The following is a 24596-nucleotide window of genomic DNA, read 5'->3' as shown; positions in this document are numbered from 1 at the left end:
CAGATGTAGGTTAGACGTAGCTAGATTGGAAGAGGATGCCTTGCAGATGTAAGGTAGACGTAGCTAGATTGGAAGAGGATGCCTTGCAGATGTAGGGTAGACGTAGCTAGATTGGAAGAGGATGCCTTGCAGATGTAGGGTAGACGTAGCTAGATTGGAAGAGGATGCCTTGCAGATGTAGGGTAGACGTAGCTAGATTGTAAGAGGGTGCCTTGCAGATGTAGGGTAGACGTAGCTAGATTGGGAGAGGTTGCCTTGCAGGTGTTGGTTAGACGTAGCTAGATTGGAAGAGGGTGCCTTGCAGATGTAGGGTAGACGTAGCTAGATTGGAAGAGGGTGCCTTGCAGATGTAGGTTAGACGTAGCTCGATTGGAAGAGGGTACCTGGCAGATGTAGGTTAGACGTAGCTAGATTGGAAGAGGGTGCCTTGCAGATGTAGGTTAGACGTAGCTAGATTGGAAGAGGATGCCTTGCAGATGTAAGGTAGACGTAGCTAGATTGGAAGAGGATGCCTTGCAGATGTAGGGTAGACGTAGCTAGATTGGAAGAGGAGGCCTTGCAGATGTAGGGTAGACGTAGCTAGATTGGAAGAGGATGCCTTGCAGATGTAGGGTAGACGTAGCTAGATTGGAAGAGGGTGCCTTGCAGATGTAGGGTAGACGTAGCTAGATTGTAAGAGGGTGCCTTGCAGATGTAGGGTAGACGTAGCTAGATTGGAAGAGGGTGCCTTGCAGGTGTTGGTTAGACGTAGCTAGATTGGAAGAGGGTGCCTTGCAGGTGTTGGTTAGACGTAGCTAGATTGGAAGAGTGTGCCTTGCAGATGTATGGTAGACGTAGCTAGATTGGAAGAGGGTGCCTTGCAGATGTAGGGTAGACGTAGCTAGATTGGAAGAGGGTGCCTTGCAGATGTAGGGTAGACGTAGCTAGATTGGAAGAGGGTGCCTTGCAGGTGTTGGTTAGACGTAGCTAGATTGGAAGAGGGTGCCTTGCAGATGTAGGGTAGACGTAGCTAGATTAGAAGAGGGTGCCTTGCAGGTGTTGGTTAGACGTAGCTAGATTGGAAGAGGGTGCCTTGCAGATGTAGGGTAGACGTAGCTAGATTGGAAGAGGGTGCCTTGCAGGTGTTGGTTAGACGTAGCTAGATTGGAAGAGGTTGCCTTGCAGGTGTTGGTTAGACGTAGCTAGATTGGAAGAGGGTGCCTTGCAGATGTAGGGTAGACGTAGCTAGATTGGAAGAGGGTGCCTTGCAGATGTAGGTTAGACGTAGCTAGATTGGAAGAGGATGCCTTGCAGATGTAAGGTAGACGTAGCTAGATTGGAAGAGGATGCCTTGCAGATGTAGGGTAGACGTAGCTAGATTGGAAGAGGATGCCTTGCAGATGTAGGGTAGACGTAGCTAGATTGGAAGAGGGTGCCTTGCAGGTGTTGGTTAGACGTAGCTAGATTGGAAGAGGTTGCCTTGCAGGTGTTGGTTAGACGTAGCTAGATTGGAAGAGGGTGCCTTGCAGATGTAGGGTAGACGTAGCTAGATTGGAAGAGGGTGCCTTGCAGATGTAGGTTAGACGTAGCTAGATTGGAAGAGGATGCCTTGCAGATGTAAGGTAGACGTAGCTAGATTGGAAGAGGATGCCTTGCAGATGTAGGGTAGACGTAGCTAGATTGGAAGAGGATGCCTTGCAGATGTAGGGTAGACGTAGCTAGATTGGAAGAGGATTCCTTGCAGATGTAGGGTAGACGTAGCTAGATTGGAAGAGGGTACCTTGCAGATGTAGGGTAGACGTAGCTAGATTGTAAGAGGGTGCCTTGCATATGTAGGGTAGACGTAGCTAGATTGGAAGAGGGTGCCTTGCAGGTGTTGGTTAGACGTAGCTAGATTGGAAGAGGGTGCCTTGCAGGTGTTGGTTAGACGTAGCTAGATTGGAAGAGTGTGCCTTGCAGATGTATGGTAGACGTAGCTAGATTGGAAGAGGGTGCCTTGCAGATGTAGGGTAGACGTAGCTAGATTGGAAGAGGGTGCCTTGCAGATGTAGGGTAGACGTAGCTAGATTGGAAGAGGGTGCCTTGCAGGTGTTGGTTAGACGTAGCTAGATTGGAAGAGGGTGCCTTGCAGATGTAGGGTAGACGTAGCTAGATTAGAAGAGGGTGCCTTGCAGGTGTTGGTTAGACGTAGCTAGATTGGAAGAGGGTGCCTTGCAGATGTAGGGTAGACGTAGCTAGATTGGAAGAGGGTGCCTTGCAGATGTATGGTAGACGTAGCTAGATTGGAAGAGGGTGCCTTGCAGATGTAGGGTAGACGTAGCTAGATTGGAAGAGGGTGCCTTGCAGGTGTTGGTTAGACGTAGCTAGATTGGAAAAGGGTGCCTTGCAGATGTAGGGTAGAAGTAGCTAGATTGGAAGAGGATGCCTTGCAGATGTAGGGTAGACGTAGCTAGATTGGAAGAGGGTGCCTTGCAGATGTAGGGTAATCGTAGCTAGATTGGAAGAGGGTGCCATGCAGATGTAGGGTAGACGTAGCTAGATTGGAAGAGGATGCCTTGCAGATGTAGGGTAGACATAGCTAGATTGGAAGAGGGTGCCTTGCAGATGTAGGGTAGAGGTAGACATATCTAGATTGGAAGAGGGTGCCTTGCAGATGTAGGGTAGACGTAGCTAGATTGGAAGAGGATGCCTTGCAGATGTAGGGTAGACGTAGCTAGATTGAAAGAGGATGCCTTGCAGATGTATGGTAGACGTAGCTAGATTGGAAGAGGATGCCTTGCAGATGTAGGGTAGGCATAGCGAGATTGGAAAAGGGAACCTTGCCGAAGTAGGGTAGACGTAACTAGATTGGAAGAGGATGCCTTGCAGATGTAGGTTAGACGTAGCTAGATTGGAAGACGATGCCTTGCAGATGTAAGGTAGACGTAGCTCGATTGGAAGAGGATGCCTTGCAGATGTAGGGTAGACGTAGCTCGATTGGAAGAGGATGCCTTGCAGATGTAGGTTAGACGTAGCTAGATTGGAAGAGGATGCCTTGCAGATGTAGGTTAGAGGTAGCTAGATTGGAAGAGGATGCCTTGCAGATGTAGGGTAGACGTAGCTAGATTGGAAGAGGGTGCCTTGCAGATGTAAGGTAGACGTAGCTAGATTGGAAGAGGATGCCTTGCAGATGTAGGGTAGACGTAGCTAGATTGGAAGAGGGTGCCTTGCAGATGTAGGGTAGAGGTAGACATATCTAGATTGGAAGAGGGTGCCTTGCAGATGTAGGGTAGACGTAGCTAGATTGGAAGAGGATGCCTTGCAGATGTAGGGTAGACGTAGCTAGATTGAAAGAGGATGCCTTGCAGATGTATGGTAGACGTACCTAGATTGGAAGAGGATGCCTTGCAGATGTAGGGTACGCATAGCGAGATTGGAAAAGGGAGCCTTGCCGATGTAGGGTAGACATAACTAGATTGGAAGAGGATGCCTTGCAGATGTAGGTTAGACGTAGCTAGATTGGAAGAGGATGCCTTGCAGATGTAGGGTAGACGTAGCTCGATTGGAAGAGGATGCCTTGCAGATGTAGGGTGGACGTAGCTCGATTGGAAGAGGATGCCTTGCAAATGTAGGTTAGACGTAGCTAGATTAGAAGAGGATGCCTTGCAGATGTAGGTTAGACGTAGCTAGATTGGAAGAGGATGCCTTGCAGATGTAGGGTAGACATAGCTAGATTGGAAGAGGGTGCCTTGCAGATGTAAGGTAGACGTAGCTAGATTGGAAGAGGATGCCTTGCAGATGTAGGGTAGACGTAGCTAGATTGAAAGAGGATGCCTTGCAGATGTAGGGTAGGCATAGCGAGATTGGAAAAGGGAGCCTTGCCGATGTAGGATAGATGTAACTAGATTGGAAGAGGATGCCTTGCAGATGTAGGTTAGACGTAGCTAGATTGGAAGAGGATGCCTTGCAGATGTAGGGTAGACATAGCTAGATTGGAAGAGGATGCCTTGCAGATGTAAGTTAGACGTAGCTAGATTGGAAGAGGGTGCCTTGCAGATGTAGGTTAGACGTAGCTAGATTGGAAGAGGATGCCTTGCAGATGTAGGGTAGACGTAGCTAGATTGGAAGAGGGTGCCTTGCAGATGTAAGGTAGACGTAGCTAGATTGGAAGAGGATGCCTTGCAGATGTAGGGTAGACGTAGCTAGATTGAAAGAGGATGCCTTGCAGATATAGGGTAGACGTAGCTAGATTGGAAGAGGATGCCTTGCAGATGTAGGGTAGACGTAGATAGATTGGAAGAGGATGCCTTGCAGATGTAGGGTAGAAGTAGCTAGATTGGAAGAGGATGCCTTGCAGATGTAAGGTAGACGTAGCTAGATTGGAAGAGGATGCCTTGCAGATGTAGGGTAGACGTAGCTAGATTGGAAGAGGGTGCCTTGCAGATGTAGGGTAGACGTAGCTAGATTGTAAGAGGGTGCCTTGCAGATGTAGGGTAGACATAGCTAGATTGGAAGAGGGTGCCTTGCAGATGTAGGGTAGACGTAGCTAGATTGCAAGAGGGTGCCTTGCAGATGTAGGTTAGACGTAGCTCGATTGGAAGAGGGTGCCTGGCAGATGTAGGTTAGACGTAGCTAGATTGGAAGAGGGTGCCTTGCAGATGTAGGTTAGACGTAGCTCGATTGGAAGAGGGTGCCTTGCAGATGTAGGTTCGACATAGCTAGATTGGAAGAGGATGCTCTGTAGATGTAGGGTAGACGTAGCTAGATTGGAAGAGGATGCCTTGCAGATGTAGGGTAGACGTAGCTAGATTGGAAGAGGATGCCTTGCAGATGTAGGGTGAACGTAGCTAGATTGGAAGAGGATGCCTTGCAGATGTAGGGTAGACGTAGCTAGATTGGAAGAGGGTGCCTTGCAGATGTAGGTTAGACGTAGCTCGATTGGAAGAGGGTACCTGGCAGATGTAGGTTAGACGTAGCTAGATTGGAAGAGGGTGCCTTGCAGATGTAGGTTAGACGTAGCTAGATTGGAAGAGGATGCCTTGCAGATGTAAGGTAGACGTAGCTAGATTGGAAGAGGATGCCTTGCAGATGTAGGGTAGACGTAGCTAGATTGGAAGAGGATGCCTTGCAGATGTAGGGTAGACGTAGCTAGATTGGAAGAGGATGCCTTGCAGATGTAGGGTAGACGTAGCTAGATTGTAAGAGGGTGCCTTGCAGATGTAGGGTAGACGTAGCTAGATTGGGAGAGGTTGCCTTGCAGGTGTTGGTTAGACGTAGCTAGATTGGAAGAGGGTGCCTTGCAGATGTAGGGTAGACGTAGCTAGATTGGAAGAGGGTGCCTTGCAGATGTAGGTTAGACGTAGCTAGATTGGAAGAGGATGCCTTGCAGATGTAAGGTAGACGTAGCTAGATTGGAAGAGGATGCCTTGCAGATGTAGGGTAGACGTAGCTAGATTGGAAGAGGATGCCTTGCAGATGTAGGGTAGACGTAGCTAGATTGGAAGAGGGTGCCTTGCAGGTGTTGGTTAGACGTAGCTAGATTGGAAGAGGTTGCCTTGCAGGTGTTGGTTAGACGTAGCTAGATTGGAAGAGGGTGCCTTGCAGATGTAGGGTAGACGTAGCTAGATTGGAAGAGGGTGCCTTGCAGATGTAGGTTAGACGTAGCTAGATTGGAAGAGGATGCCTTGCAGATGTAAGGTAGACGTAGCTAGATTGGAAGAGGATGCCTTGCAGATGTAGGGTAGACGTAGCTAGATTGGAAGAGGATGCCTTGCAGATGTAGGGTAGACGTAGCTAGATTGGAAGAGGATTCCTTGCAGATGTAGGGCAGACGTAGCTAGATTGGAAGAGGGTGCCTTGCAGATGTAGGGTAGACGTAGCTAGATTGTAAGAGGGTCCCTTGCAGATGTAGGGTAGACGTAGCTAGATTGGAAGAGGGTGCCTTGCAGGTGTTGGTTAGACGTAGCTAGATTGGAAGAGGGTGCCTTGCAGGTGTTGGTTAGACGTAGCTAGATTGGAAGAGTGTGCCTTGCAGATGTATGGTAGACGTAGCTAGATTGGAAGAGGGTGCCTTGCAGATGTAGGGTAGACGTAGCTAGATTGGAAGAGGGTGCCTTGCAGATGTAGGGTAGACGTAGCTAGATTGGAAGAGGGTGCCTTGCAGGTGTTGGTTAGACGTAGCTAGATTGGAAGAGGGTGCCTTGCAGATGTAGGGTAGACGTAGCTAGATTAGAAGAGGGTGCCTTGCAGGTGTTGGTTAGACGTAGCTAGATTGGAAGAGGGTGCCTTGCAGATGTAGGGTAGACGTAGCTAGATTGGAAGAGGATGCCTTGCAGATGTAGGGTAGACGTAGCTAGATTGGAAGAGGGTGCCTTGCAGGTGTTGGTTAGACGTAGCTAGATTGGAAGAGGTTGCCTTGCAGGTGTTGGTTAGACGTAGCTAGATTGGAAGAGGGTGCCTTGCAGATGTAGGGTAGACGTAGCTAGATTGGAAGAGGGTGCCTTGCAGATGTATGGTAGACGAAGCTAGATTGGAAGAGGGTGCCTTGCAGATGTAGGGTAGACGTAGCTAGATTGGAAGAGGGTGTCTTGCAGATGTATGGTAGACGTAGCTAGATTGGAAGAGGGTGCCTTGCAGATGTAGGGTAGACGTAGCTAGATTGGAAGAGGGTGCCTTGCAGATGTAGGGTAGACGTAGCTAGATTGGAAGAGGGTGCCTTGCAGATGTAGGGTAGACGTAGCTAGATTGGAAGAGGGTGCCTTGCAGATGTAGGTTAGACGTAGCTAGATTGGAAGAGGGTGCCTTGCAGGTGTTGGTTAGACGTAGCTAGATTGGAAGAGGGTGCCTTGCAGGTGTTGGTTAGACGTAGCTAGATTGGAAGAGTGTGCCTTGCAGATGTATGGTAGACGTAGCTAGATTGGAAGAGGGTGCCTTGCAGATGTAGGGTAGACGTAGCTAGATTGGAAGAGGGTGCCTTGCAGATGTAGGGTAGACGTAGCTAGATTGGAAGAGGGTGCCTTGCAGGTGTTGGTTAGACGTAGCTAGATTGGAAGAGGGTGTCTTGCAGATGTAGGGTAGACGTAGCTAGATTAGAAGAGGGTGCCTTGCAGGTGTTGGTTAGACGTAGCTAGATTGGAAGAGGGTGCCTTGCAGATGTAGGGTAGACGTAGCTAGATTGGAAGAGGATGCCTTGCAGATGTAGGGTAGACGTAGCTAGATTGGAAGAGGGTGCCTTGCAGGTGTTGGTTAGACGTAGCTAGATTGGAAGAGGTTGCCTTGCAGGTGTTGGTTAGACGTAGCTAGATTGGAAGAGGGTGCCTTGCAGATGTAGGGTAGACGTAGCTAGATTGGAAGAGGGTGCCTTGCAGATGTATGGTAGACGAAGCTAGATTGGAAGAGGGTGCCTTGCAGATGTAGGGTAGACGTAGCTAGATTGGAAGAGGGTGTCTTGCAGATGTATGGTAGACGTAGCTAGATTGGAAGAGGGTGCCTTGCAGATGTAGGGTAGACGTAGCTAGATTGGAAGAGGGTGCCTTGCAGATGTAGGGTAGACGTAGCTAGATTGAAAGAGGATGCCTTGCAGATGTATGGTAGACGTAGCTAGATTGGAAGAGGATGCCTTGCAGATGTAGGGTAGGCATAGCGAGATTGGAAAAGGGAACCTTGCCGAAGTAGGGTAGACGTAACTAGATTGGAAGAGGATGCCTTGCAGATGTAGGTTAGACGTAGCTAGATTGGAAGACGATGCCTTGCAGATGTAAGGTAGACGTAGCTCGATTGGAAGAGGATGCCTTGCAGATGTAGGGTAGACGTAGCTCGATTGGAAGAGGATGCCTTGCAGATGTAGGTTAGACGTAGCTAGATTGGAAGAGGATGCCTTGCAGATGTAGGTTAGACGTAGCTAGATTGGAAGAGGATGCCTTGCAGATGTAGGGTAGACGTAGCTAGATTGGAAGAGGGTGCCTTGCAGATGTAAGGTAGACGTAGCTAGATTGGAAGAGGATGCCTTGCAGATGTAGGGTAGACGTAGCTAGATTGGAAGAGGGTGCCTTGCAGATGTAGGGTAGAGGTAGACATATCTAGATTGGAAGAGGGTGCCTTGCAGATGTAGGGTAGACGTAGCTAGATTGGAAGAGGATGCCTTGCAGATGTAGGGTAGACGTAGCTAGATTGAAAGAGGATGCCGATGTATGGTAGACGTACCTAGATTGGAAGAGGATGCCTTGCAGATGTAGGGTAGGCATAGCGAGATTGGAAAAGGGAGCCTTGCCGATGTAGGGTAGACATAACTAGATTGGAAGAGGATGCCTTGCAGATGTAGGTTAGACGTAGCTAGATTGGAAGAGGATGCCTTGCAGATGTAGGGTAGACGTAGCTCGATTGGAAGAGGATGCCTTGCAGATGTAGGGTGGACGTAGCTCGATTGGAAGAGGATGCCTTGCAAATGTAGGTTAGACGTAGCTAGATTAGAAGAGGATGCCTTGCAGATGTAGGTTAGACGTAGCTAGATTGGAAGAGGATGCCTTGCAGATGTAGGGTAGACATAGCTAGATTGGAAGAGGGTGCCTTGCAGATGTAAGGTAGACGTAGCTAGATTGGAAGAGGATGCCTTGCAGATGTAGGGTAGACGTAGCTAGATTGAAAGAGGATGCCTTGCAGATGTAGGGTAGGCATAGCGAGATTGGAAAAGGGAGCCTTGCCGATGTAGGATAGATGTAACTAGATTGGAAGAGGATGCCTTGCAGATGTAGGTTAGACGTAGCTAGATTGGAAGAGGATGCCTTGCAGATGTAGGGTAGACATAGCTAGATTGGAAGAGGATGCCTTGCAGATGTAAGTTAGACGTAGCTAGATTGGAAGAGGGTGCCTTGCAGATGTAGGTTAGACGTAGCTAGATTGGAAGAGGATGCCTTGCAGATGTAGGGTAGACGTAGCTAGATTGGAAGAGGGTGCCTTGCAGATGTAAGGTAGACGTAGCTAGATTGGAAGAGGATGCCTTGCAGATGTAGGGTAGACGTAGCTAGATTGAAAGAGGATGCCTTGCAGATATAGGGTAGACGTAGCTAGATTGGAAGAGGATGCCTTGCAGATGTAGGGTAGACGTAGATAGATTGGAAGAGGATGCCTTGCAGATGTAGGGTAGAAGTAGCTAGATTGGAAGAGGATGCCTTGCAGATGTAAGGTAGACGTAGCTAGATTGGAAGAGGATGCCTTGCAGATGTAGGGTAGACGTAGCTAGATTGGAAGAGGGTGCCTTGCAGATGTAGGGTAGACGTAGCTAGATTGTAAGAGGGTGCCTTGCAGATGTAGGGTAGACATAGCTAGATTGGAAGAGGGTGCCTTGCAGATGTAGGGTAGACGTAGCTAGATTGCAAGAGGGTGCCTTGCAGATGTAGGTTAGACGTAGCTCGATTGGAAGAGGGTGCCTGGCAGATGTAGGTTAGACGTAGCTAGATTGGAAGAGGGTGCCTTGCAGATGTAGGTTAGACGTAGCTCGATTGGAAGAGGGTGCCTTGCAGATGTAGGTTCGACATAGCTAGATTGGAAGAAGATGCTCTGTAGATGTAGGGTAGACGTAGCTAGATTGGAAGAGGATGCCTTGCAGATGTAGGGTAGACGTAGCTAGATTGGAAGAGGATGCCTTGCAGATGTAGGGTGGACGTAGCTAGATTGGAAGAGGATGCCTTGCAGATGTAGGGTAGACGTAGCTAGATTGGAAGAGGGTGCCTTGCAGATGTAGGTTAGACGTAGCTCGATTGGAAGAGGGTACCTGGCAGATGTAGGTTAGACGTAGCTAGATTGGAAGAGGGTGCCTTGCAGATGTAGGTTAGACGTAGCTAGATTGGAAGAGGATGCCTTGCAGATGTAAGGTAGACGTAGCTAGATTGGAAGAGGATGCCTTGCAGATGTAGGGTAGACGTAGCTAGATTGGAAGAGGATGCCTTGCAGATGTAGGGTAGACGTAGCTAGATTGGAAGAGGATGCCTTGCAGATGTAGGGTAGACGTAGCTAGATTGGAAGAGGGTGCCTTGCAGATGTAGGGTAGACGTAGCTAGATTGTAAGAGGGTGCCTTGCAGATGTAGGGTAGACGTAGCTAGATTGGAAGAGGGTGCCTTGCAGGTGTTGGTTAGACGTAGCTAGATTGGAAGAGGGTGCCTTGCAGGTGTTGGTTAGACGTAGCTAGATTGGAAGAGTGTGCCTTGCAGATGTATGGTAGACGTAGCTAGATTGGAAGAGGGTGCCTTGCAGATGTAGGGTAGACGTAGCTAGATTGGAAGAGGGTGCCTTGCAGATGTAGGGTAGACGTAGCTACATTGGAAGAGGGTGCCTTGCAGGTGTTGGTTAGACGTAGCTAGATTGGAAGAGGGTGCCTTGCAGATGTAGGGTAGACGTAGCTAGATTAGAAGAGGGTGCCTTGCAGGTGTTGGTTAGACGTAGCTAGATTGGAAGAGGGTGCCTTGCAGATGTAGGGTAGACGTAGCTAGATTGGAAGAGGGTGCCTTGCACGTGTTGGTTAGACGTAGCTAGATTGGGAGAGGTTGCCTTGCAGGTGTTGGTTAGACGTAGCTAGATTGGAAGAGGGTGCCTTGCAGATGTAGGGTAGACGTAGCTAGATTGGAAGAGGGTGCCTTGCAGATGTAGGTTAGACGTAGCTAGATTGGAAGAGGATGCCTTGCAGATGTAAGGTAGACGTAGCTAGATTGGAAGAGGATGCCTTGCAGATGTAGGGTAGACGTAGCTAGATTGGAAGAGGATGCCTTGCAGATGTAGGGTAGACGTAGCTAGATTGGAAGAGGGTGCCTTGCAGGTGTTGGTTAGACGTAGCTAGATTGGAAGAGGTTGCCTTGCAGGTGTTGGTTAGACGTAGCTAGATTGGAAGAGGGTGCCTTGCAGATGTAGGGTAGACGTAGCTAGATTGGAAGAGGGTGCCTTGCAGATGTAGGTTAGACGTAGCTAGATTGGAAGAGGATGCCTTGCAGATGTAAGGTAGACGTAGCTAGATTGGAAGAGGATGCCTTGCAGATGTAGGGTAGACGTAGCTAGATTGGAAGAGGATGCCTTGCAGATGTAGGGTAGACGTAGCTAGATTGGAAGAGGATTCCTTGCAGATGTAGGGCAGACGTAGCTAGATTGGAAGAGGGTGCCTTGCAGATGTAGGGTAGACGTAGCTAGATTGTAAGAGGGTCCCTTGCAGATGTAGGGTAGACGTAGCTAGATTGGAAGAGGGTGCCTTGCAGGTGTTGGTTAGACGTAGCTAGATTGGAAGAGGGTGCCTTGCAGGTGTTGGTTAGACGTAGCTAGATTGGAAGAGTGTGCCTTGCAGATGTATGGTAGACGTAGCTAGATTGGAAGAGGGTGCCTTGCAGATGTAGGGTAGACGTAGCTAGATTGGAAGAGGGTGCCTTGCAGATGTAGGGTAGACGTAGCTAGATTGGAAGAGGGTGCCTTGCAGGTGTTGGTTAGACGTAGCTAGATTGGAAGAGGGTGCCTTGCAGATGTAGGGTAGACGTAGCTAGATTAGAAGAGGGTGCCTTGCAGGTGTTGGTTAGACGTAGCTAGATTGGAAGAGGGTGCCTTGCAGATGTAGGGTAGACGTAGCTAGATTGGAAGAGGGTGCCTTGCAGGTGTTGGTTAGACGTAGCTAGATTGGAAGAGGTTGCCTTGCAGGTGTTGGTTAGACGTAGCTAGATTGGAAGAGGGTGCCTTGCAGATGTAGGGTAGACGTAGCTAGATTGGAAGAGGGTGCCTTGCAGATGTATGGTAGACGAAGCTAGATTGGAAGAGGGTGCCTTGCAGATGTAGGGTAGACGTAGCTAGATTGGAAGAGGGTGTCTTGCAGATGTATGGTAGACGTAGCTAGATTGGAAGAGGGTGCCTTGCAGATGTAGGGTAGACGTAGCTAGATTGGAAGAGGATGCCTTGCAGATGTAGGGTAGACGTAGCTAGATTGGAAGAGGATGCCTTGCAGATGTAAGGTAGACGTAGCTAGATTGGAAGAGGATGCCTTGCAGATGTAGGGTAGACGTAGCTAGATTGGAAGAGGATGCCTTGCAGATGTAGGGTAGACGTAGCTAGATTGGAAGAGGATGCCTTGCAGATGTAGGGTAGACGTAGCTAGATTGGAAGAGGGTGCCTTGCAGATGTAGGGTAGACGTAGCTAGATTGTAAGAGGGTGCCTTGCAGATGTAGGGTAGACGTAGCTAGATTGGAAGAGGGTGCCTTGCAGGTGTTGGTTAGACGTAGCTAGATTGGAAGAGGGTGCCTTGCAGGTGTTGGTTAGACGTAGCTAGATTGGAAGAGTGTGCCTTGCAGATGTATGGTAGACGTAGCTAGATTGGAAGAGGGTGCCTTGCAGATGTAGGGTAGACGTAGCTAGATTGGAAGAGGGTGCCTTGCAGATGTAGGGTAGACGTAGCTAGATTGGAAGAGGGTGCCTTGCAGGTGTTGGTTAGACGTAGCTAGATTGGAAGAGGGTGCCTTGCAGATGTAGGGTAGACGTAGCTAGATTAGAAGAGGGTGCCTTGCAGGTGTTGGTTAGACGTAGCTAGATTGGAAGAGGGTGCCTTGCAGATGTAGGGTAGACGTAGCTAGATTGGAAGAGGGTGCCTTGCACGTGTTGGTTAGACGTAGCTAGATTGGGAGAGGTTGCCTTGCAGGTGTTGGTTAGACGTAGCTAGATTGGAAGAGGGTGCCTTGCAGATGTAGGGTAGACGTAGCTAGATTGGAAGAGGGTGCCTTGCAGATGTAGGTTAGACGTAGCTAGATTGGAAGAGGATGCCTTGCAGATGTAAGGTAGACGTAGCTAGATTGGAAGAGGATGCCTTGCAGATGTAGGGTAGACGTAGCTAGATTGGAAGAGGATGCCTTGCAGATGTAGGGTAGACGTAGCTAGATTGGAAGAGGGTGCCTTGCAGATGTAGGTTAGACGTAGCTCGATTGGAAAGGGTACCTGGCAGATGTAGGTTAGACGTAGCTAGATTGGAAGAGGGTGCCTTGCAGATGTAGGTTAGACGTAGCTAGATTGGAAGAGGATGCCTTGCAGATGTAAGGTAGACGTAGCTAGATTGGAAGAGGATGCCTTGCAGATGTAGGGTAGACGTAGCTAGATTGGAAGAGGATGCCTTGCAGATGTAGGGTAGACGTAGCTAGATTGGAAGAGGATGCCTTGCAGATGTAGGGTAGACGTAGCTAGATTGTAAGAGGGTGCCTTGCAGATGTAGGGTAGACGTAGCTAGATTGGGAGAGGTTGCCTTGCAGGTGTTGGTTAGACGTAGCTAGATTGGAAGAGGGTGCCTTGCAGATGTAGGGTAGACGTAGCTAGATTGGAAGAGGGTGCCTTGCAGATGTAGGTTAGACGTAGCTAGATTGGAAGAGGATGCCTTGCAGATGTAAGGTAGACGTAGCTAGATTGGAAGAGGATGCCTTGCAGATGTAGGGTAGACGTAGCTAGATTGGAAGAGGATGCCTTGCAGATGTAGGGTAGACGTAGCTAGATTGGAAGAGGGTGCCTTGCAGGTGTTGGTTAGACGTAGCTAGATTGGAAGAGGTTGCCTTGCAGGTGTTGGTTAGACGTAGCTAGATTGGAAGAGGGTGCCTTGCAGATGTAGGGTAGACGTAGCTAGATTGGAAGAGGGTGCCTTGCAGATGTAGGTTAGACGTAGCTAGATTGGAAGAGGATGCCTTGCAGATGTAAGGTAGACGTAGCTAGATTGGAAGAGGATGCCTTGCAGATGTAGGGTAGACGTAGCTAGATTGGAAGAGGATGCCTTGCAGATGTAGGGTAGACGTAGCTAGATTGGAAGAGGATTCCTTGCAGATGTAGGGCAGACGTAGCTAGATTGGAAGAGGGTGCCTTGCAGATGTAGGGTAGACGTAGCTAGATTGTAAGAGGGTCCCTTGCAGATGTAGGGTAGACGTAGCTAGATTGGAAGAGGGTGCCTTGCAGGTGTTGGTTAGACGTAGCTAGATTGGAAGAGGGTGCCTTGCAGGTGTTGGTTAGACGTAGCTAGATTGGAAGAGTGTGCCTTGCAGATGTATGGTAGACGTAGCTAGATTGGAAGAGGGTGCCTTGCAGATGTAGGGTAGACGTAGCTAGATTGGAAGAGGGTGCCTTGCAGATGTAGGGTAGACGTAGCTAGATTGGAAGAGGGTGCCTTGCAGGTGTTGGTTAGACGTAGCTAGATTGGAAGAGGGTGCCTTGCAGATGTAGGGTAGACGTAGCTAGATTAGAAGAGGGTGCCTTGCAGGTGTTGGTTAGACGTAGCTAGATTGGAAGAGGGTGCCTTGCAGATGTAGGGTAGACGTAGCTAGATTGGAAGAGGATGCCTTGCAGATGTAGGGTAGACGTAGCTAGATTGGAAGAGGGTGCCTTGCAGGTGTTGGTTAGACGTAGCTAGATTGGAAGAGGTTGCCTTGCAGGTGTTGGTTAGACGTAGCTAGATTGGAAGAGGGTGCCTTGCAGATGTAGGGTAGATGTAGCTAGATTGGAAGAGGGTGCCTTGCAGATGTATGGTAGACGAAGCTAGATTGGAAGAGGGTGCCTTGCAGATGTAGGGTAGACGTAGCTAGATTGGAAGAGGGTGTCTTGCAGATGTATGGTAGACGTAGCTAGATTGGAAGAGGGTGCCTTGCAGATGTAGGGTAGACGTAGCTAGATTGGAAGAGGGTGCCTTGCAGATGTAGGGTAGACGTAGCTAGATTGGAAGAGGGTGCCTTGCAGATGTAGGGTAGACGTAGCTAGATTGGAAGAGGGTGCCTTGCAGATGTAGGTTAGACGTAGCTAGATTGGAAGAGGGTGCCTTGCAGGTGTTGGTTAGACGTAGCTAGATTGGAAGAGGGTGCCTTGCAGGTGTTGGTTAGACATAGCTAGATTGGAAGAGTGTGCCTTGCAGATGTATGGTAGACGTAGCTAGATTGGAAGAGGGTGCCTTGCAGATGTAGGGTAGACGTAGCTAGATTGGAAGAGGGTGCCTTGCAGATGTAGGGTAGACGTAGCTAGATTGGAAGAGGGTGCCTTGCAGGTGTTGGTTAGACGTAGCTAGATTGGAAGAGGGTGTCTTGCAGATGTAGGGTAGACGTAGCTAGATTAGAAGAGGGTGCCTTGCAGGTGTTGGTTAGACGTAGCTAGATTGGAAGAGGGTGCCTTGCAGATGTAGGGTAGACGTAGCTAGATTGGAAGAGGATGCCTTGCAGATGTAGGGTAGACGTAGCTAGATTGGAAGAGGGTGCCTTGCAGGTGTTGGTTAGACGTAGCTAGATTGGAAGAGGTTGCCTTGCAGGTGTTGGTTAGACGTAGCTAGATTGGAAGAGGGTGCCTTGCAGATGTAGGGTAGACGTAGCTAGATTGGAAGAGGGTGCCTTGCAGATGTATGGTAGACGAAGCTAGATTGGAAGAGGGTGCCTTGCAGATGTAGGGTAGACGTAGCTAGATTGGAAGAGGGTGTCTTGCAGATGTATGGTAGACGTAGCTAGATTGGAAGAGGGTGCCTTGCAGATGTAGGGTAGACGTAGCTAGATTGGAAGAGGGTGCCTTGCAGATGTAGGGTAGACGTAGCTAGATTGAAAGAGGATGCCTTGCAGATGTATGGTAGACGTAGCTAGATTGGAAGAGGATGCCTTGCAGATGTAGGGTAGGCATAGCGAGATTGGAAAAGGGAACCTTGCCGAAGTAGGGTAGACGTAACTAGATTGGAAGAGGATGCCTTGCAGATGTAGGTTAGACGTAGCTAGATTGGAAGACGATGCCTTGCAGATGTAAGGTAGACGTAGCTCGATTGGAAGAGGATGCCTTGCAGATGTAGGGTAGACGTAGCTCGATTGGAAGAGGATGCCTTGCAGATGTAGGTTAGACGTAGCTAGATTGGAAGAGGATGCCTTGCAGATGTAGGTTAGACGTAGCTAGATTGGAAGAGGATGCCTTGCAGATGTAGGGTAGACGTAGCTAGATTGGAAGAGGGTGCCTTGCAGATGTAAGGTAGACGTAGCTAGATTGGAAGAGGATGCCTTGCAGATGTAGGGTAGACGTAGCTAGATTGGAAGAGGGTGCCTTGCAGATGTAGGGTAGAGGTAGACATATCTAGATTGGAAGAGGGTGCCTTGCAGATGTAGGGTAGACGTAGCTAGATTGGAAGAGGATGCCTTGCAGATGTAGGGTAGACGTAGCTAGATTGAAAGAGGATGCCGATGTATGGTAGACGTACCTAGATTGGAAGAGGATGCCTTGCAGATGTAGGGTAGGCATAGCGAGATTGGAAAAGGGAGCCTTGCCGATGTAGGGTAGACATAACTAGATTGGAAGAGGATGCCTTGCAGATGTAGGTTAGACGTAGCTAGATTGGAAGAGGATGCCTTGCAGATGTAGGGTAGACGTAGCTCGATTGGAAGAGGATGCCTTGCAGATGTAGGGTGGACGTAGCTCGATTGGAAGAGGATGCCTTGCAAATGTAGGTTAGACGTAGCTAGATTAGAAGAGGATGCCTTGCAGATGTAGGTTAGACGTAGCTAGATTGGAAGAGGATGCCTTGCAGATGTAGGGTAGACATAGCTAGATTGGAAGAGGGTGCCTTGCAGATGTAAGGTAGACGTAGCTAGATTGGAAGAGGATGCCTTGCAGATGTAGGGTAGACGTAGCTAGATTGAAAGAGGATGCCTTGCAGATGTAGGGTAGGCATAGCGAGATTGGAAAAGGGAGCCTTGCCGATGTAGGATAGATGTAACTAGATTGGAAGAGGATGCCTTGCAGATGTAGGTTAGACGTAGCTAGATTGGAAGAGGATGCCTTGCAGATGTAGGGTAGACATAGCTAGATTGGAAGAGGATGCCTTGCAGATGTAAGTTAGACGTAGCTAGATTGGAAGAGGGTGCCTTGCAGATGTAGGTTAGACGTAGCTAGATTGGAAGAGGATGCCTTGCAGATGTAGGGTAGACGTAGCTAGATTGGAAGAGGGTGCCTTGCAGATGTAAGGTAGACGTAGCTAGATTGGAAGAGGATGCCTTGCAGATGTAGGGTAGACGTAGCTAGATTGAAAGAGGATGCCTTGCAGATATAGGGTAGACGTAGCTAGATTGGAAGAGGATGCCTTGCAGATGTAGGGTAGACGTAGATAGATTGGAAGAGGATGCCTTGCAGATGTAGGGTAGAAGTAGCTAGATTGGAAGAGGATGCCTTGCAGATGTAAGGTAGACGTAGCTAGATTGGAAGAGGATGCCTTGCAGATGTAGGGTAGACGTAGCTAGATTGGAAGAGGGTGCCTTGCAGATGTAGGGTAGACGTAGCTAGATTGTAAGAGGGTGCCTTGCAGATGTAGGGTAGACATAGCTAGATTGGAAGAGGGTGCCTTGCAGATGTAGGGTAGACGTAGCTAGATTGCAAGAGGGTGCCTTGCAGATGTAGGTTAGACGTAGCTCGATTGGAAGAGGGTGCCTGGCAGATGTAGGTTAGACGTAGCTAGATTGGAAGAGGGTGCCTTGCAGATGTAGGTTAGACGTAGCTCGATTGGAAGAGGGTGCCTTGCAGATGTAGGTTCGACATAGCTAGATTGGAAGAGGATGCTCTGTAGATGTAGGGTAGACGTAGCTAGATTGGAAGAGGATGCCTTGCAGATGTAGGGTAGACGTAGCTAGATTGGAAGAGGATGCCTTGCAGATGTAGGGTGGACGTAGCTAGATTGGAAGAGGATGCCTTGCAGATGTAGGGTAGACGTAGCTAGATTGGAAGAGGGTGCCTTGCAGATGTAGGTTAGACGTAGCTCGATTGGAAGAGGGTACCTGGCAGATGTAGGTTAGACGTAGCTAGATTGGAAGAGGGTGCCTTGCAGATGTAGGTTAGACGTAGCTAGATTGGAAGAGGATGCCTTGCAAATGTAAGGTAGACGTAGCTAGATTGGAAGAGGATGCCTTGCAGATGTAGGGTAGACGTAGCTAGATTGGAAGAGGATGCCTTGCAGATGTAGGGTAGACGTAGCTAGATTGGAAGAGGATGCCTTGCAGATGTAGGGTAGACGTAGCTAGATTGGAAGAGGGTGCCTTGCAGATGTAGGGTAGACGTAGCTAGATTGTAAGAGGGTGCCTTGCAGATGTAGGGTAGACGTAGCTAGATTGGAAGAGGGTGCCTTGCAGGTGTTGGTTAGACGTAGCTAGATTGGAAGGGGGTGCCTTGCAGGTGTTGGTTAGACGTAGCTAGATTGGAAGAGTGTGCCTTGCAGATGTATGGTAGACGTAGCTAGATTGGAAGAGGGTGCCTTGCAGATGTAGGGTAGACGTAGCTAGATTGGAAGAGGGTGCCTTGCAGATGTAGGGTAGACGTAGCTAGATTGGAAGAGGGTGCCTTGCAGGTGTTGGTTAGACGTAGCTAGATTGGAAGAGGGTGCCTTGCAGATGTAGGGTAGACGTAGCTAGATTAGAAGAGGGTGCCTTGCAGGTGTTGGTTAGACGTAGCTAGATTGGAAGAGGGTGCCTTGCAGATGTAGGGTAGACGTAGCTAGATTGGAAGAGGGTGCCTTGCACGTGTTGGTTAGACGTAGCTAGATTGGGAGAGGTTGCCTTGCAGGTGTTGGTTAGACGTAGCTAGATTGGAAGAGGGTGCCTTGCAGATGTAGGGTAGACGTAGCTAGATTGGAAGAGGGTGCCTTGCAGATGTAGGTTAGACGTAGCTAGATTGGAAGAGGATGCCTTGCAGATGTAAGGTAGACGTAGCTAGATTGGAAGAGGATGCCTTGCAGATGTAGGGTAGACGTAGCTAGATTGGAAGAGGATGCCTTGCAGATGTAGGGTAGACGTAGCTAGATTGGAAGAGGGTGCCTTGCAGGTGTTGGTTAGACGTAGCTAGATTGGAAGAGGTTGCCTTGCAGGTGTTGGTTAGACGTAGCTAGATTGGAAGAGGGTGCCTTGCAGATGTAGGGTAGACGTAGCTAGATTGGAAGAGGGTGCCTTGCAGATGTAGGTTAGACGTAGCTAGATTGGAAGAGGATGCCTTGCAGATGTAAGGTAGACGTAGCTAGATTGGAAGAGGATGCCTTGCAGATGTAGGGTAGACGTAGCTAGATTGGAAGAGGATGCCTTGCAGATGTAGGGTACACGTAGCTAGATTGGAAGAGGATTCCTTGCAGATGTAGGGCAGACGTAGCTAGATTGGAAGAGGGTGCCTTGCAGATGTAGGGTAGACGTAGCTAGATTGTAAGAGGGTCCCTTGCAGATGTAGGGTAGACGTAGCTAGATTGGAAGAGGGTGCCTTGCAGGTGTTGGTTAGACGTAGCTAGATTGGAAGAGTGTGCCTTGCAGATGTATGGTAGACGTAGCTAGATTGGAAGAGGGTGCCTTGCAGATGTAGGGTAGACGTAGCTAGATTGGAAGAGGGTGCCTTGCAGATGTAGGGTAGACGTAGCTAGATTGGAAGAGGGTGCCTTGCAGGTGTTGGTTAGACGTAGCTAGATTGGAAGAGGGTGCCTTGCAGATGTAGGGTAGACGTAGCTAGATTAGAAGAGGGTGCCTTGCAGGTGTTGGTTAGACGTAGCTAGATTGGAAGAGGGTGCCTTGCAGATGTAGGGTAGACGTAGCTAGATTGGAAGAGGATGCCTTGCAGATGTAGGGTAGACGTAGCTAGATTGGAAGAGGGTGCCTTGCAGGTGTTGGTTAGACGTAGCTAGATTGGAAGAGGTTGCCTTGCAGGTGTTGGTTAGACGTAGCTAGATTGGAAGAGGGTGCCTTGCAGATGTAGGGTAGACGTAGCTAGATTGGAAGAGGGTGCCTTGCAGATGTATGGTAGACGAAGCTAGATTGGAAGAGGGTGCCTTGCAGATGTAGGGTAGACGTAGCTAGATTGGAAGAGGGTGTCTTGCAGATGTATGGTAGACGTAGCTAGATTGGAAGAGGGTGCCTTGCAGATGTAGGGTAGACGTAGCTAGATTGGAAGAGGGTGCCTTGCAGATGTAGGGTAGACGTAGCTAGATTGGAAGAGGGTGCCTTGCAGATGTAGGGTAGACGTAGCTAGATTGGAAGAGGGTGCCTTGCAGATGTAGGTTAGACGTAGCTAGATTGGAAGAGGGTGCCTTGCAGATGTAGGGTAGACGTAGCTCGATTGGAAGAGGATGCCTGCAGATGTAGGGTAGAAGTAGCTAGATTGGAAGAGGATGCCTTACAGATGTAGGGTAGACGTAGCTCGATTGGAAGAGGATGCCTGCAGATGTAGGGTAGAAGTAGCTAGATTGGAAGAGGGTGCCTTGCAGATGTAGGGTAGACGTAGCTAGATTGGAAGAGGGTGCCTTGCAGATGTAGGGTAGACGTAGCTAGATTGGAAGAGGATGCCTTGCAGATGTAGGGTGGACGTAGATAGATTGGAAGAGGATGCCTTGCAGATGTAGGGTGGACGTAGATAGATTGGAAGAGGATGCCTTGCAGATGTAGGGAAGACGGAAAAAACACACCCTTTGTCTATAGTCTTAAATGTCTTTTGAAATGGCAGCATTGTTCAAAGCTCGGATTAAGTTATGAATGCAAGGGAAATGTAAACTACCACAATGACCTTTTATAGGTCAGAAGATTTCTTTTATGACAAAGGATTTTTTCCCTCTTTACTTCCATGTAGAAGGCATGCGTCTGTGGGCGTCTCTGACTCGCTGTGCCCTAAGAAAGCCTTACTGGACATCCAGGTACCTCAGCTCTTGCAAAGCCTGGAGGGAGAGGATGCAGAGCTCAGAGTTATTGCACTCAGGGACTGAGGGACACCATACTCTGTAGGTGTTCTAGGTGTGGGTTTCCACCTGCCACTGCATGTTGCCTCAGTACATTTTATAATTAATTCTGCTTCATATGGAACAGGGTCAGCTCTGGAGCCCCATTTGCTTTAGTCGCTGGCGCTGCCCCTGCATACAGTGACCCATAGGATAGTGCTGGTGGTACCAAAGACCTGGTCGGAGCAACCAAGGGTTGGCCAGGGAATATAGCAGGTGGCTAACCTGCAGTGCCTAGTATTTCTTGAAATCCATACATAAGATCCTCATTCAAAACCTCTACTTATTCCAAAGCCCTTGCGCTTATTTTATCAATAAGATTTCCCATCACCAGGAAGTAATGAACCTCTTTAATTTAACTCATAGACTCAATTCATATTTCTGTGGAAAAGTAAATTTTGCCATGTTCTGTGTCCCTACGTGTCATCCATCATATGTTATGTGTGCATGAATAAATATGCATATGCATTCCCTATGTTCGATTAAAGACGCAATCACAGTAGTGTCCACCTCTAGTATGCCAGTTTCCAGTTCTCGTGAATACTACGAATATCAGGCCTATGTAAAGCTACGTTGCCACGTTTCTCAGTGTGCACGTTATTCCATTGTAAAGCCCCCGTTTCTAGGCCTCAAAAGGGCCCGGACACCAGATTCAGCTCCTGTCTCCTGAAGCCTCGCTGAGGAGCGATACAGCCCCCACCTGTATCCTCGACCCTTCACTTACTTCCTGCCTCGCAGTGCCCGGCTTACCCTGGCTCTGCCTCTGAGTCTGCCAAGAATATGTTATGATTCCAGTTATCAGTTCAGTCCTCCTTCTCTGCATTCCTAAAGCTACTGAATCGCATCGATAGTTTCCGTCATTGTCTAGCCTTCACGTCTCCACGTTAGAGAAATACTGCATTTAATGGTCATTTAATATTCTTCATCACGCACTACATGTAGAATAATGCATGGTCCAGTCTTAGAATCAAGTTAGCCTTTCCCCTCCTGACTTCTAGTTTATATCAACATGTTCTCTAAACATCAGATACTAGATACTGCTTAGGTACATGTCGCCCTGACTCTCCAGACTTCAGTCTCTGCTCCTAGCACAGAGTTCATAGCCCCCAGCTTCTCCTAGTGATACGTCATTGCTAGTTTGCGCGCACCATCAGGTTAGAGGTCCCGGCTCCTCAGATAGCCCCCTCCACGGTTTCCGCCCCATTCATGACATATTCTGTTACGTTTGCATCACATGTCTATGTATACGCCCTGTTACACCTCTTTTCACCCTTATCTTTCGCGACTGCTACGCGTCACGCCTTTTGCTCCACCCACTGCTACGCCTATTGCAATGTAATGCTATGTATTTGCGTTATGTATATATGCTCATGCACTGTTATTAAAAAGTTATTCCCTTGTCCCGATCCTGACCCCGGCAGCGCTGCTGGGCATTGCCATCCTATTCCTGTATTTGCTGTATTAAACCTGCAAAAAACTCCCACTACCTCGAATCTTGACTCTTATTTATTGAGCTATCTGTTATTCATTTATTCATTCAAAAATAGGGTATTATTTATTTATTTACCACATAATGGCGCCCGAATAGGGACTTGCCCTTTCCCCACGCGTCGGTGAAGCCACGCCGACCCCCTGACCCTCTGCAGTCGTGACGGAACTCTTCTGCGCACCGGCAGATATTTCTGCTTCAAGTATCCCTCAGGCCCACGGAGGAGACGGAGGAGGCGGTCCAGCATCCAAACGAGACGGTGGAGGAACGCGGCGAGTCCCGACCAGAGCCCAAGCCGAGAGTCCAAGGTCCGAGGTATCCGGAGGCCCACCCGTAACAGAAGTCCGAAGTTCGTCCGTCCGACGTCGAGGCAGTCCAGTCCAGTCTGAGGCCTTCCGTTGTTGCTGCCCGGTGAGTACCGTTACTGGGGTAGTATCTAGACAGGGTCAATTTAATTGACTCTGGTCCGTGGGTTGGTGGTACACAGACCCACAAACGAAGTGTCCACTTCGGTGGATGCGGGTCCTGACGTGTCTCTTTAGGAGACCGGTAAGTTTCGTACTGTTTCAGCAGTGCATCTAGTTCCTGTTCTAGTCAGTTCTGTTCTCGAGAAAATTCATGTATTCTGTGTTCCGTATTCCAGGTAGTATTCTGTTCGAACTGTTATTTTTAAATGTTCTTCATGTATTTTAATGTCGTGGTATGAATGGGGAATAAGTATCGTGTTCATTGTGTATTGTATTGTGTCTAGATTACAGTCCAGTCATGCCCTTGTTTTCGAAATTACGTCAGTTAAAAACCAGAAAGGGTCTGCTGGAAGCAGCAGTTCCGGTTCCGCCTAGGGACAGTCCAGGTCATTTTATGTATCAGAAGCATGGCATAAGTGCCATATTATATCTAGATTTATGGGTAGATTATACCAAACAGTTAGAAGAAAAGTATAGATGGCCCGTATCGGGTACATGGGATGCCGAGTGCATCATGCGAGTAGAAGAGGCATTATGGAAAAAGAAAGCCAGACAGTCATAGAAAGATGCCATCGAGTTATGGCGCAAAGAAGCTCATAAAAGAACTGAAAAGGAAATCAGAAAGTCAGAATTAAGTAGAGAATCCTTAGAACGAGCACAAGAAAAAGAACTAATCGAGATAGGTGAACAAGTCAAAGCCGAACAGTCAGACAGACAGAGGCATGCCCTTATTAGGGGTATGTATCCTCTCCTTGCCGAGGGCTTGCCAAAAGCGACCCCAGAGGCATCCAGTAATTTCCCGCCACCATTAGTTCCGACCAAGCTACGTCACAAACAGACCGCAGCTGATATTTTTATTTCGTCCTATTTGGACGACACAGTCCCAGAATATGCAAATCCTGTTCGCGCTCCGCCAGTCCCTGTAAATCAGGCACTTCCCGCTCCTCCAGACACCGGAGTACCTGTTACGGTACCGCCATACAAGTCCAGCCTACATTTCCATTTCCCACTCTGCCAGGACGAAGAGCCTCAGTAGACGACTCTAGTTTAGGGGCCGCAGGGGGAGGTACTCCTCAAACCCCGCCGCCACACAAGCGTTTAACGACAGCCGAATTACATATACAAGCATCACAGCGTACGCCCAGACATCAGACTGTAGCAGAAATAAGAAAATCCCTTGCCGAATGCGGCTATGATCCAGTCCCAGGCGAGGATAATATGGTTTTATATTCATTCCGCGTAAGAAAGGTGGCCGAGTATCTAGTCACCTTACCGAATATGAAAGAAGATCTAGACAGAATATATCGTTTCATCCGTACAGGGGATGATCCAGAAAGTATTAGCGAGGCCATGTCTCAAAGGAAAGCTGAGACCCAGCTCATGATATTAAAGTTTCTGATCAATTGTCTAATAAGAGAACAAGATTACCCGTCTAAAGATCCGGCTGAAATGAAAACCCTGACAAGGTGGAGTGATAATATAGCCGAGGGTAAGCACAAGACCGTCGGTGCTATGGAGAGTATGTACAAGAAAATCCGTAAAGAAATAATAAAATTACACGAACAGCGTAAAGCAGCACAAGTAAGCGAGAAAGAAAGTAACTCTGATCCTGAAGAGTTAGACGACGAGAATCCTGACAGAATAGCGTATGTAGGAAAATCTAGATTTCCAGATCGCCATTTACGCCTAGAACACAAGTCTATTTTTCATTATCCAGCACCAGAACAAGGTTCTCTAGAACAAGTGTTTCAAGCTACCGATCACATTCTGAAATCACGAATCGGTTACAGTGAGTTAAGTACCATGCATGAACAAGAACTAGCCCGATCAGCAGTCCGATGGATTACTGATTCTACCACTTTTCCAGACGAAATAGTGGCACAAATGTTTCTAAAAATGCCCCCAGCCGAGCAGCGACTGGTGGGTATGTATATGATTCAGCACCTCATTACATT

Source organism: Lissotriton helveticus, chromosome 1_1 (assembly GCF_964261635.1).
Source record: "Lissotriton helveticus chromosome 1_1, aLisHel1.1, whole genome shotgun sequence".
Lineage (NCBI taxonomy): Eukaryota > Metazoa > Chordata > Amphibia > Caudata > Salamandridae > Lissotriton > Lissotriton helveticus.
This window is presented reverse-complemented; position numbering follows the sequence as displayed.